We start from the raw sequence: 14,212 nt of genomic DNA, 5'->3' as shown, positions 1-14,212 counted from the left end.
TAGACGGCTCAAACGTTACGACAGATATTAGTGCCGGCACCAGTTTTAAGTCCAGCAAACTCGCAAAACCTTCATTTATTTAATTTATTTCATTGTAACTTTCCGGCTTTCTAGGTGTTCGGAGAATAAGATAGCTGTTTCATTGCTGCGAGAGTTCAGTCGAGGCGTGCAGTAGGCATGCACGGCGTGGCCATCCCATATCAGGAGTAGCGATTGCTTCGATCAAGCCATCTCGTTTGACACACTGATGCATAGTCAAGAGCAAATGCAATCAGGAAGAAACGAAACACTGGCAAACTTTCGGACGAAGAGCTTTTTTCACATACTCCGGGTAAATGCATCTATTTAATCCGTAACAGAACAGCACAGTGAGGTGCATGCTGCATCATGATTGAGAGAATCTACAGGCCCTGGTAACAGCCGTTCTCCGTAAACGAAACTTCATGCGTGCAAACGGGGCTGCGGGGCCTCGGCGGTCGGTGGTTCGATTTCGTAAGAGAGTTTTTATACGCATAGTAGCGGCCAGGGATGGGCAGTATTTCAAATACAAGTATTTGAAATACGTACTTTAAATACTTTGTGTATTTTGCATTTGTATTTAATTACAAATTGGGTAATGTATTTGACCTGCGTATTTAAATACTAAAACGCGAGTATTTCAAATAACATTGTAATTAAATACAATTTTGAGGGCGAAAATACATCCCTCAAATTTATTGTCACTGTCCAGAGCAGGAAGAAAACTACGTTCTGCACCGAATGCAGTGTCTCTCAGTCAAGCACAAGCGTTTAGTGACTTTGTGATTACGGTGCTAGTCCAGGGCAAGAACAGTGACGAAATCGACGTTCACAGGCAGACTGGCTAAATAAGTGCCTGTGACAACGTGTGATGCTTTCCAGCCTGATTTCCCTCCATATTTTTGCCTGCAACATTTTAAATGCACACGTCGTCCAGATTTTTGTAACTGGCGCGAGTTGCAACAATAAAAAATTCTCTAGCTAGTGGTGCGCGTCTTGGTCGTCTCGGTTCTTTGTTGGTCTATGCCAAAATATAATCGACAAAAAAAGCTGCTTGAAGCTCTGTACTTTTGTCACCTATTACGTCCAAGCTGATTTCATTTTTTTTTTGTGATTATATTTTTCTTACGTCACTAGAGCCTCGCACACTAACTCCCGAGTGTACAATGCAAAATTAAAATGAGATACCCAGAAACCCGTTGCAGGTGCCCTGAAGTCGCTGACGCAAATATTGAGGAATGTATTTGGAAAAGTATTTGGAGGAGACCAAATACATTTGGTTGTATTTGTATCTTGTATTTAAATGCTTTTTTGGAAAGTAATTAGATTTGTAATTAAATACATTTTTGACGAAGTATTTTGTATTTGTATTTCAATACATATTTGCATGTATTTTGCCCATCCCTGGTAGCAGCATATACCTGGAAGCGCCGCCGGATACTAGCAATATATATCTGCTTCCCCCTTCTGGGTTAAAACTCAAGACATAGTCTTGCAAATGAGCTGGTTGCTCGATCCTGTACCCGAATCTTGTCCTTAAATCGGAGTTTGTTGGACCGTCCGCGGTATTGTTGTCTGCGGTGGTTATTTCTTCCCCGCGTGGTTTCGTTGTCTTGAAGCTGGCGGTTCGTTGGCGGACTTGGCGTTTCGGTAGCTCATGAAGGGAGGTGTTTCCTTTTCCATATCCAGAGCTCCTCTGTTTTCTTGTCGATGACAAATGTAGTCCACGTGTCGGCGCTGGAGTCTTCCGTCATTCGGCCTTGTCTGGAATGATTAAATTCCCAACAGCTTCACAATTACTGCTGGCAGCCAGGTCAGACTTCTGCTTAAATTCCTCACGCAGACGGGTTGTTCGATAGAATAATCTGCCGTTACTCCATCAATGGGAACCTCTCAGTCTTCGTTCGTAGGCCATAGATTCATAGGATCGAAGGGTGTGGCTATTCGTCAGCCGAACATTGCTTCGGCGGGTGTTTTTCCCGTGGAAGGCGAGACCGTCGTGTGCCGTCGGAACAAGGACCTAGCGATTCTGCACTAAACTGTTCCTTTCATAAGCTTCAAGAAGGCTTTCTTCGTTTTGCCCACCATCCGTTCTGCTTGCCCGTTAGTTGCCGGATGGTATGGTACACTGGTGTGGTGCTTGATGCCGTTTTTTTTATCAAGAACTCGTTCATTTCGCTTGATGCGAAATTCGGTGCGTCGTCAGAGAAAAGTATTCTCGGTACACCAAAGGTCACAAAAACAGAGCGTAGAATGTCAATGACGTGTGTAGATGCCGGCATGCATCGGCTTCACTTCCAACCACTTCGAGTATGCATCGACGATGATCAGATATGATACCCCATCGATTGGTCCTGCAAAATCTATGCGGATTGCCTTCCAGGGTCGGGTGGCAGGTGATCAGTCAGGTGTAGGTACTGCTGTTTTTGCTTGATGATGTTGCTCGTAGGTCTCACACATATCTGCGCTGTCCTCAATGTCAACATTTAGTTTTGGCCACCAAAAAGACTTCGGGCAGTGCCTTTCATCACCAGAATGTCTGGATAGTTTGTGTGCGGCATCTTCAGGGCTTGCTCGCGCGCTGCTTGTGGTATGATAACACAGAGAGAGAGAGAATGCACTTTAATATTGAGCACAAATTAACTGTTCAAAACATCTACGGCTTGTAACACCAAGGCCATTTGGTCATCCGATTCGTCTGACGCCAGCCAAGCACTCCAGGAAAGGGGAGGGCGGTTAGGGAAGAACGGTGTGGATAGTGCAATAGGGCACTGTAGGAGACAATGTTCCAGGTTGGCGTATGGGGAGGGGCAGTTAGGGCATGAAGGATTAGAACGACGTCGAAGAATAAAAAGCTGAGCGGGAGTAAGAACGGTGCTCATTTAGATTTTTCGGAGGACGTGAGTTTGTGCCACATTGAGGTTGGGGTGGGGTCGAGGTAGTCGTTGTTGAGAGTTACGGAGCTGCTTGTAATAGAAATTGATTGGGCGTTTGTAGATTAAAGGGGGGCTAGGCCACGGGGTCACAGGCGCTCGGATTTGCATTTCGCGAGCGAGTTGATGAACCAACTCATTACCTGTGGTCCCGCTGTGACCAGGGACCCACCGAACGGTGACAGAGGATGGGTTTAGTGCGCGTAGAGCTTCATCGAGGACCGATCTGAGATCTGGTGGGATTTTGCGTTGCTGCAGAGCGCGTATGGCTGCCTGGGAGTCCGTATAGATTGTATAAGCTGATGTAAGAGGTAGTTGGGAGAAGGTTAGGATAGCATGTATAATCGGAACTATTTCTAGTGTGATGATATTTGGAAGGTTGTTATATGGGCCGCAGGTGTGAACTGCGGAGGTTAGGGATTGTGGTGTGTATGGTAACACATGCTCCCCAAGTTGCACAACCATTTTGTGTTGCTAACTGAAGTTCTTGACGCTTGTATAGCGTGAACTCGTCTCCTGTCCACTTGGAGGTTGTGCCATCTTGCAGTCCCTTGTACACCTGCGATAACACCGGGTCACCTCGAGTGAGACTTGCTATCTGCTGAGAAGAGAGGGGTGGACTCTCCATGGCTTCCAGCAAAAAAACACCACCTGGTGGTGCCTGTTCGTCCTTTGTGTCTGGCAGAGGTAGCTGGCTGAGCGTGTCTGCGTTCTGGTGATTCTTGCCTTGCCGATAGCACAAATCATAGTCGTAGCAACCTAGCATGAGGCACCATCGCATCATGTGCAGTGAGAGCATGAGTGGAATGTGGCGTCCTTGGCTCATTATCCCCAACAGCGGTTTGTGGCCTGTGTAGACAGTCATGTGTCAACCGGCGACGTACTGGTGAAAATGCTTCATGCATACAACTGCCAGTCCTTCCTTGACAATTTGAGCATAGTTGCGTTTGCTTTTGTCCGTTTGTGAAACGTAGGCGATTGGTGCTTTGAAACCGCCATCGCTGAGTTGAGACAGAACTGCTTCCGTGCCGTACGGCGACGCACTACAAGACGGAATAAGTTGATAACTGAGTGCGCCGCTGGATACTAGCAATATATACCAGGTTTAGCTCACTTTACAATCTAACAAATAATTTTCTTAGAAAACATGGACAACGATGGCATTTTCGTATACGCTCACACATCAAAACACTCTACGGAAAGCCTCTTAGCTGCAAATTAGAAGTTGTTATCATTGCACACTGCTAAAATAACAAGAGGCATCAACTAGAACTGAAAATTGCGAAACTCACGCGAACCTAATTTACGAGACGCAACGAGCGTCCACAAAGCGTATGAACGGGCTGGTGACAAGGCACGTATGAAGGGAGAATAGACAAGGTAACCGGGAACTGACTTAATATGGCTCCTGAATAAACACGACACAGCCAAGATACTGCTAGCGGATGACTTAAAACACGATAAAACATTCATAAGTTGGAGTAAACTGAGAGTCAAGCATACAGGCATAGGTCCCCGGAGTCAGCTGGGCTCGAAGATGGCAAAATGGGCATGGCCATGGCATTCGTGCGGCGCATCAGTGACATAGTTGGTAAGCTGTCAATGAGGCCCCACCAGCTGGCCAAACTCTCCCCTGTATATGGCTCTGGCGGTTCCTAAGGTCCCTATATATTGAAAGGTAGCGCAAAACCATTGTCTGAAATGGGAAAGAGAAATTTCTTCTGGTCTATGTCCTTTCCTTTCAAAAATTTATCTTTTCCCTTGCTTCAATTGGATCATGTGCGACACGACCGTTGCCTTCCCATGATCCCATGCGATTTGATCGTCTGCTCTAAACTGGCGCCAGTTTTGTGCGAGGTATGGCAGTGGTTCCGCTGCTTAAAACCTGGCCGTAGGTTTCTTTGTTTTTTTTTTTGTTTTTTTTTTTTACTACAACTTTGGCAGCAACGTAGTGCCATTTTTTGCACTATAGATTGCATTATGGATTACATGAATAGCCTTGTAAAAAAAAGAAGAAGCTTTTTACCGTCTTGACAGGAAAAAAAAATCTTCAGCGACTAAGAGAATGGTCTCCCGGGATCGGTCAAAAAAGTTTCGACTGCCTCCGAGGGAGATGAGTGTATTTACAGAATAGTTAAATGCACAAGGCACGTAAATAGTTGACGTCGCATACTCCTTTGTGCGCATGTGCACAGCTGCAGGTAGTATTCAATGTTTACTCGCAGCGAGAAGTTTGGGTATCGCTGCCTGGCAGAGTTTTCTTACAACCCAGAGTGAGGATACTTCAACTTCCTCTGCTGGTGCAAGCACACACAATGCCAAGTTTCTATGCGCTATGAAAATAGAAACATAGCCGCGTGGGTAGCACGTGCATTACCCATAGTGAGGAAAACAGAAGTGCCCCCAGCGAGCTTCTCGCTGTGAATAAAAATGTGTATGAAGTAAATGCTGCTTAAGTTGCTTGGCAAAATGATCGGTAATGAAAATTACCGAAAAGTCCTGGGTTTGCATGCGTTGTTGCTGTCTTTTATTTGCCTAACTCAAGTGAAGTCAAGTCTGCATATGCACTTCGTTCAAGATACTATAGACCAGAGGTTCTCAATTCCTGGAACCCTTGTGGATCGGCGGAGGATGGGGGACCTTGTTTGTGGTGAGGGGAAGGGAAAGTATATGTTAATTACGATAATGATTTAATAAATGGACATAACTAGATGGTAGGTGAAGTAGACTTCTCTCATTGACATACACACGAGAAAACCTACACGAAAATTAGAATGTTTCTTCCCAATCTGAGAAATAGACAACCTTTATTGTTGCGCTTGACTGATGAGGCAGGGTTTCGCGGAGACCTAGAATGTCTTTGTGGACTCCAAAGGGTCCGGTGGAACCCCATTTGGGGAACCACTGCTACAGACAATTGCAAGCAGGGCAAATGGCTGCCACCATGCTTCTGCTCGTTTGGGCACACCTATGCAATTGAAAGCTTGTCAAAGTTACATTCACGCACATGCTGCATATGCCTGCATGCATGAGGCACCAGTTGGGGCTCCATGCTTGCAAATGTTTGTACTCCATCTCATGAGCTGCGTGTAGCAGAGACAAAAGCACAGGCGCGAGCGCGTGGCCTTCAGGCTCGTTTTCCTTTCATGAGTACTCGCAAAAGGCCATGTGCCTATGCCTTTGTCTTTGCTGAACACAATTCCTGAGATAAAGTATAGAAAGTTTTAGTAGAGTGTGCGCTAAGGTCCACGTAGCAGAGCGCGTGTACAGCAAGGATTGCGGGCCTTGCGGGCACATGCTTAATCCATGCTCAAAGCGACGGCACAAGCTCCCGCTAGCAACGCAGTCCTTCCCTACGATCCACTAAACTGTCTATTTAAACGCAGGAAGAGCTGTATCCTACTGCGTGACTGCTCTCAGCTCTTGTTGCAATAAACGTGTAAACGCTATGTATTTTGGAATGCCTGTCGATGTAACAAAATACATGGGACTACACTGGCATTTTGTTTAAAATCGTCCGAGGTCAGAGGAATTCGAGAAAGCTTGTCTTCACACCCAAGCGACTTCGACTCTGCTCACATTATTACATTTGCCAATCAAGATGCCTTCCTGTGCTTTAGAACTTAAATAAAGGAGCACAAATGCTAGTTTATTCATGTTGAAAAACAAAACTGTCCTCACATTAAAAAGAAATGATCTAGTCCTCTGTAACCAATAACAAACAAGTATGGCCCAGCACGTATAAGAGCCACGTCCCCCCGCATAGGCAAGAAGACGTGGAGCAGAAGGAGGGCGAGGAACGTCAACCTCGATGGAAAGAAGGAAAACTTGGGGAGAGGGGGAATTGCATTATTTTTCAATATACAGGTACCTTAGCAGTTCCGGTTGAGGACGATGATGACAATCATTATCAACCGAAACCGCATTCTCATTTCTAAGGTTTCCACTTATTTTTTGAAATAACTGTAGGCTTAGATTCAAATAAATACACTAACTAAAAAGAAACAGTATGTGTTGTGTTCACATTGTGCCACGTCTTTAGTGCCACCTATGGAATACCTAATAAGGGCGCAGGCAGCGAACCCCAACACTGACCTCATGTAACGAGGATAACAAAGCATTCAACGGAATTCGGATCAGAGATTAACAAAATTGTCAGTATGACTCATTCTAATCTGCCCTGATCCTAAAACAAGGGAATTTAACAGAAGTCTCCTGATTAGAGACTGCTGCTGCTTTTATAATAACTACCAGTACCAGTGGCCAAAAATAATCCCTGGAGAAGGAGGACAAAGGACAAACACAAACCTCCAAACGCAGCTAGGTGACTGGTGCGCGACTGCAAAAATCCGCCTGGTCCTGGCATTGAACTAGGGACCTCTCTATCTCCAGTGGAGAGCTCTACCAACTAAGCTAACCAGGAACTTTTAACTTTTGTCCTCTGTCCCCCCCCCCCTCTTGTTTCCCCTTTCCTGGAATTATTTTTATCATTCTTGTGCAGCTCACTTGCACCTTTTAATTAATTGCATTATCAGTATCAGTTAGTGATTAACTACCAGTATCAGTTGGTGGTAAATCCCACACAATGCATACAGTAAAAAGCTGTTCAAACAATGGATATCAATGGAAATACAGCATCACCTTCCTCCTAAGCTTGTGGTCAGAACACACGATCTGGTGCTGGTTGCACCTCAACATTGTCAATCATAAGGAACAGGCTGGGGCAAGCAATGCTCACGCCCAGATTACTTTCAGGTTCGGCGACTTCCATCGCCCCAGTGATTCGACGCGAGCCCCAATCAAAACGCTTGTCCAGGCACTGACTGCACCCAAGCCGTGTGCCGACGAAATGCTCGTGTCCACTACATGATAGGCATTTGGCTGTTTCAATCATATTATGTTGTCTGGAATGCATCTTCGACTGTTGCGTTTACCGCGTCCCAAGAAGTCGTCCCTCGATTTCCGCTTCACGACGTCCTAAAGGTGTTATGTTGTCGCCGGCTGTGATCCTGATGGTGTCGTAGCAGTGGTGGCAGATGTGGCAGAGGCCTGTTCTGCTGCGGGTCGCTCTGCAGCTTGACAGCCTATGGAAGCTTCTGCAGCCAGGACTTGGGACGTGGCACTCGCCGCTCGCAGTCGCTCGTGCTTCTTGCCAGGACTTGTAGCACCAACCGCCAGGATCATGATGTTTGACAGCATGAAACACCGGCTTCCGCGATGTCCTTTGTTGCCACTTCGGGGCCGCTTCCGAAGCACCGGTGGGATAGGATGCTAAAGAACACACCCGTCGAAGGTGCGTCCTAGGCGCCATAGCCCAAAGCAGCGTCCAGTTGGTCAAGATGTTTTCCACTGCTAGCAGGTTTCCTCGGCAAATAGTGAACATTAGCTACTCTACGCTTTACAAATTGTGACGAAATCCACGAGAAATTCGGTGGAGATGTGGGATGACTCGGCGAATCCACCGTAAAGATCCGGCATGCGTACGGACGCCGTTTGTGTCGCGGAAATGGGTGAGCATTTCAGAGTATTTTGTGCCTGCAGCAGCACGCCAGATATGAGTAATATATTTAAAAAAAAAAAAAAGCAATATTTTAGGAATAATTGTAAAGCCGTTTGTGACGAACGAAAGCATAATGGAGGGCAGTCGACGACGACGCTAATCGCGACTGATGCAGAGCGGACACCCTCTCGCAGGTAACGCAGGAAGGAACCTCCCTCCGAATGCAGTTCCACAACCCAGTCGACTGACGACGTTGACTCAACAAGAGTCGAGACGTCAGCAACGCCAAAGCAGACGGCGACGGTGCATTGCTTCACAGGCGTCTCCAAGAGGTGCGTCGAGCATCGCTTGCTCTCCCTTCGTCGAAAGTGGTCCAGAAGTAAAAACAAATTGTCGCAGAAGTTGGAGGCACATTTAATCGCTCGTCACAATCATGGTGGTTGGTCATGGAAGCGCCGAAGAAGAAGGCGAGTGGACGCAAGGGTTGGCGTCGTCGCTGCGTCCCAACCCGTGGCTGTGGTAGTTCCCATCGACTGGTCGGCCGCGGAGCGGCCTATGGCAGAACGGGTGTCTCCCGTATTTACCTTTGTTTCTACGCCCACACCGAGATCGCAGCGAGCGACTAAATGCACCTGCTGCAATGTCACCGGGTGAAAATCGAGATACAAAATTAAGAGTTGGTAGACACACCAGCTGGAGACGTGCCCCGAGCACAGTAACGACCAATGTTACTAGATCGCTTCAGAGGAAAAACTTCCCTTGCTTAAACCCTTCTTGCAAAATATGCAAACTTTTGTCGTCCACAGTTCCTCATTAAATTTCCGAATTACCATTTGCCATAAAAGACTAGAACGCACTATCTCACCACATTGTTTTCATAAATAACACTAACATATTTGTAGCTGCCAATACCCTCTTCCTGTCTAACACCCGTCTATAGATGTCAGTGTTTTAGCGCTTGTTCAAGTTATTTTTGTTATTTTGTATATAAGTGTGCTCACCCCTCCCGTATTACCTTCTTTGGGTCTTCGAAAAAAATAAATGATGGTGATAATTATGTACAATGAACAGCGTTCGAAACCCTGTGCAAATTTTGCAGCGGCGGTGCTGCTACTACACTTGGTATGTGTCGTCAGCTAGCCGTTAATTTTGGACGAAAGCCACTCTTTGCTTTGAAACATGGTGAAACACGCAGAAAGGATCTTGTCGGCAACTCGCTGGATCTAGGTAAACCTACCATAAATGCATTGCACGTAAAGGTGCTTCTTTTTGTATTTTTAGCAGGCGAGAGTTCCAAACATATTTAGATATCCACAGGACCATGAGGAAACGCATCATTAACAGGACAAGCATTTTTCTGAAATACGATATTGCAAAATAACATCCTCATACATCTCGAAAACAGATTGCCACCTCGAAAGCACAAAGAAAAGTGGATGATGACGATGATAATGCCTGCCAATTGGTGCCAGTGCCCCCTCGCAGGCAACACACAAAGCAGGCCCCTTCCGAAGCAGGGTTCAACAACACAGTCGATTGAACAATGTTGGTAAACAGACCCATCAAAGACATATTCCAGGCACAGTGATGACGGCAGACCACAGATCTCGGTAATGACGTTTAAAACTCCGTTTCACCTTATCATTATCTGTGTAGACACTACGAGCCATCGAAGTCAATCCAGTGCCATGTGGATGTTGTGATCTTCGGGAGAGTCAAAGCGATGCGCAAAGAGCAGGGTGGAAAAAAAAAAGAAACATGATTTATTAATGCAAAAGCATTAACTGTCCCATGGAGCGAGCAGACGTTATCAGCCGCGCTAAACGGCAGATAAATTCCCGAAGCCGCAATCAGAGACATCCCAGCCTTAAAGGGAAACTGAAGCAATTCTCTATTTGAGAAAAAACACTTCAATGGCCTTCATTCTACCTCCAGGATCAAGAATATCAAGATTATTTTTCAATTTTGTGCACGGAGGCTTCAGAAATTAATTTTTAAAGTACCGCCGAAGCCCCTCCTTCCCGGGGCGTGACGTCACACTAGGAGCTTTCGGAATCTCTGCTCTCGCGCAACTTCAGCGCCTGTCAAAGTTATGCACGCGCACTCTTGCTATTTTCAGAAAGGTCAGAAAGAGACGTCACGACTGGTGTCAGTGCGGGGAAATATACCTGGCAAGCTTGCCGTTGCACGCGCTGCCCACACGAGCGACACGCGCTTGGCGGCCCGAAGATCCTAGTATGACGTCACGACTGGTCGAATGTTTTTTTCGCTTTTTCTCGCTTTTAGTTGCATCTTCAGGGAAAACAAAAGTGATATTCAGATTCACGGGATAAAAATACGCCAGAATGCACCTCTAGCTCGTTTTTTTCAAGAAGTGTTTCAGCTTCCCTTTAAAACTACGCAAAAAGCCACGCAAACGGCAGTGATATGAAGTTGCCGCGCTTCAATTTCAATTAGCGCCACCCCATGGCGCTGCGTGCCTGCGCTGGAGCAGAAACGGCCGAGTCGCCAAGAGGATCAGAAGTGGCCACGGCGCAAAGAACAACATTCATGCTTTCCCATTCACAACTCATAAGAAGTGCTTAGGTGTACCTTGAACCTTTTTTTGAAAAATCAGGTTAAATTGATCCAAAGCACTGTAGCTAGAAAATAGTGATTCTTTACTACTAGATGTATTTTTCAACAGAGTAAATTGATTGATCAATTCATCCGATCATTGATAACAGTGTAGAGGAAAGAATTACTATGAATGTAAAGTAAAATTAAGTTAACCTTATTGCTATAATTCCCGCCATACTAGAGCAAGAACAGCTCGATTTGTTTGACCAGTTCAAAAGCTTTATCTTCTTTCTTTTCTTTCGCATTCTGGCTTGATTGCAATAGGACATTACTTGCCTAGTTCTTGTTTCTTTCACATTCCAATTTTCTTGCAATAGGACGTTACGCAGCTGAAGGACAAAGTGGAAGGTAGGAACCAAACTCAACGCTCAGACTTGCTCAGAAAAGCACTTCTTTTTGCATACGTTCAGCCTTATACAAATCTTCCTTGCTTAGCAATTCTTTGATTTAAAAAAAAAAAAAAAAAAAAAAGCACATAGAAAGTATGGAGTGACAGACAAATGGTAATAAAAGATATTTGAGGGATCATTTTTGCGGAAAAAGCTTGACTTAAGTCACCACAGTAAAACCGGTTATATTAAATTGTGATTTAAATCACGATTTAAATCGCGCTGATTTTTATTCTCCGCCTTGGCGGGGAGTGTAGTCATGTGATACGTTCACAGCACTGAAATGGTTGGGATGACTTACAGCATCTGCTGTGGCCCATCGTAAAGTCTGGTCCACATTTGAGTGTGCTCAACATCGTTGCAGCCTCTTGCAAGCGCTTACGACAAAATATGCTGGGGCCCTCTATTGGCTAGCCCTGGAACATCTCTCATCTACGTATATTTTTTTACACATTACTCACTCACCTTGGGGCTGCAATATTTCTGAAAGTGTTATTAGTAGGATTTCGCATTTTCGGAGTTTGTTTATTGTGAAATTTGGAAGTTGTTTCTCGGATTTTATTTTCTGCCAAAAAATTGGGGTTTGTTGCAGTTTTTTTATGTTAGGTTTCCAGTTCTTTGAAGAACAAAGTTTAAATTTACTATGTTCACAATTTTTCGAAGTGCAAAAAAAAAAATCCAAACATAAACATACCCTAAATTATTCGGAACTAAACTGTATCCAATGATATTTCTGCAGCTGCATTTGACATTGGCACTTTGCCATAGGCAATTTTAACTAATATCTCATGACGATAACCGTCGCTGGGAATCTCTGGGAAGCATGGAACTTTTAGCTGCCCTCCCCCTCCATTGAAATATAGAGATTCATAGCTATCATTGTTCTAAAAACACTTCCCCTCCTTTCTCTGAGAAGCACACAAATAGTATAATCCAGACAAGAAACCTAAGCAATGACTCTGGTCGTGACCCAAAGGTCCCACGACCCATTGTTCTGAACAAACCTTGATGAGCCCAAAGGTAAACCCCATCCTGTCGACAGTCCGAGATTTGAAAGAAAACTAAAGTGACCTTTCCTCAGGATTACTGACCTGGTGTTTTCATTAAATTTATTGGTGAAATGCCGTCTTTTTTGCTTTTTATTTTGAAGTCATGACTCGAAATTTGGAGGTTTCCAAATAGACCCGAATAAATGGAAATTTTACCCGCAAGTGTTTTCAGGATTTTTTCGGATTTTTCTTGCATTCTCATACATCTGACCCCGCAAGTACTGCAAAACCTCAAGTCCAGTGATACAGAGATCATGGCTTCCGAGATTCTAGGTATGCAAAGTTCTCCTCTGGCCGTTCCAATGCTCATTTGCCCAGTAGAAGGGGCGTAGTATTAGCGCAGCTTCTAGAATTCCGCAAAGCGGTGTTCCTTCAGAGCCAGCATCAGCACCTCAAAGGTCAAGTGTGTGCACACGGCATGGAGCTCGCATTTTCGTTAACACTGCGAAGGCTGAGGTGCCGTAAGCGCATTGAGATACGATTCAAGTGCCGCTCAGCTCATGTGCTGGCTCTAGCAGAGCTTTTTTTTTCACCCAGCCTTTGCTAAGACACGGCTTCTAGCTAGGGTGACCAGATGTCCTGTTTCGGGTGGGACAGTCCCTTTTTGAAGCTTCCTTCACACTACGCCATCACTTTGACTTGAAAAAGCTTCAAGTCCCATTTTCGTGGGAACCTGCAGTTGAGAATTCAGTACTAAGCGAATGGAACAAAACCAAATGAATGTTTATTCCGTAACGACATAATTTTATAAAAGATAAACATACTAGCTATGAAAATGTTACTTCCCATACACCACAATTTTTAACTCTTCCCTTTGTTACATCTGCCAGACTTTTCTTGTAGTACTACTGAATTTTGCACGTTACTTTGGCGACAATGAAACCGTGACGGGAGTCACTTGCGTGACCCCGGAACAATTTGCGTTTCTATGCTTAAATGACTACACTCGTTTTCACCTCAAGAAAAAAATAAGGGAGTTTTGCGTATTGTTCATGCGCCACACGAAGTAGTTTTTACAATATTTGGTTATTAGAGGAAGAAGACATGCTTTCGGCATTTGAAACGTATCTGTCTTGGTAAGACATCATGCATCTAATATAAAATGTACCTACACATATCTCAATTCTCTACACGAAAGGGGACATTAGTAATGCTCCTCGACGAGCCAAACTTTTGTTACTGCAGTTCTTGAGGTCAAAACGAGTATAGTGGCACAATTTTCTTTTAAAACCCCCCCCCCCCCCCCCCCCCCCTTCTCCTCTCCCCAAACCTGAGTGTTCCGTTTTCTACCTCGAGGATAATGGGTCATCCTACTTCTAGCAAGCTGACCCTTGCTAGAAGTAGCTTGTTGCAGAAAACTGCACTGCGGCCAAAGGGCCAAAGCCGTTGAGGCCCTGCCAATAGCGAAGTCGTAGCAAGCGGCATCCGAGAAACTCTCAAGCGATACGTGACAGACAACAGAACGGAAGTGATGGGTAAAATTAAACCAAGAGAGATATCATGAGAAAAACAGCGTAATTCAAAGTTTTAAGCGCACAACAAGTCCAAAGAACCTCTTATACCTCTACTCAGTAGCACAATCAGGAGGGGAAAAAGGAGCATAACATTTCGCCTGCTCAGTTTCACAAAGACAATGGTATTTTTAAGTTGGAAACTTTATCAAGACACGCCACTGAGTCACCTTTATTTTTCTATGAAAACGAC

At 45.0% G+C, this 14,212-nt stretch overlaps 1 protein-coding gene across 5 annotated transcripts in view; it reads right to left on the bottom strand.

The window, feature by feature from the left end:
* The window catches only part of LOC8041250 (ecdysone-induced protein 74EF), a 354,809-nt gene that overhangs the window by 300,218 nt on the left and 40,379 nt on the right, over window positions 1-14,212 (bottom strand). The gene's annotated exons all lie outside the window — the stretch shown is intronic.

This window comes from Ixodes scapularis, unplaced genomic scaffold (assembly GCF_016920785.2).
Source record: "Ixodes scapularis isolate PalLabHiFi unplaced genomic scaffold, ASM1692078v2 PGA_scaffold48__2_contigs__length_671460, whole genome shotgun sequence".
In the NCBI taxonomy this organism is placed as follows: Eukaryota; Metazoa; Arthropoda; class Arachnida; order Ixodida; family Ixodidae; genus Ixodes; species Ixodes scapularis.
Note: the sequence above shows the minus strand (reverse complement) of the source record. Positions and strands in the feature narration are given on the sequence as shown.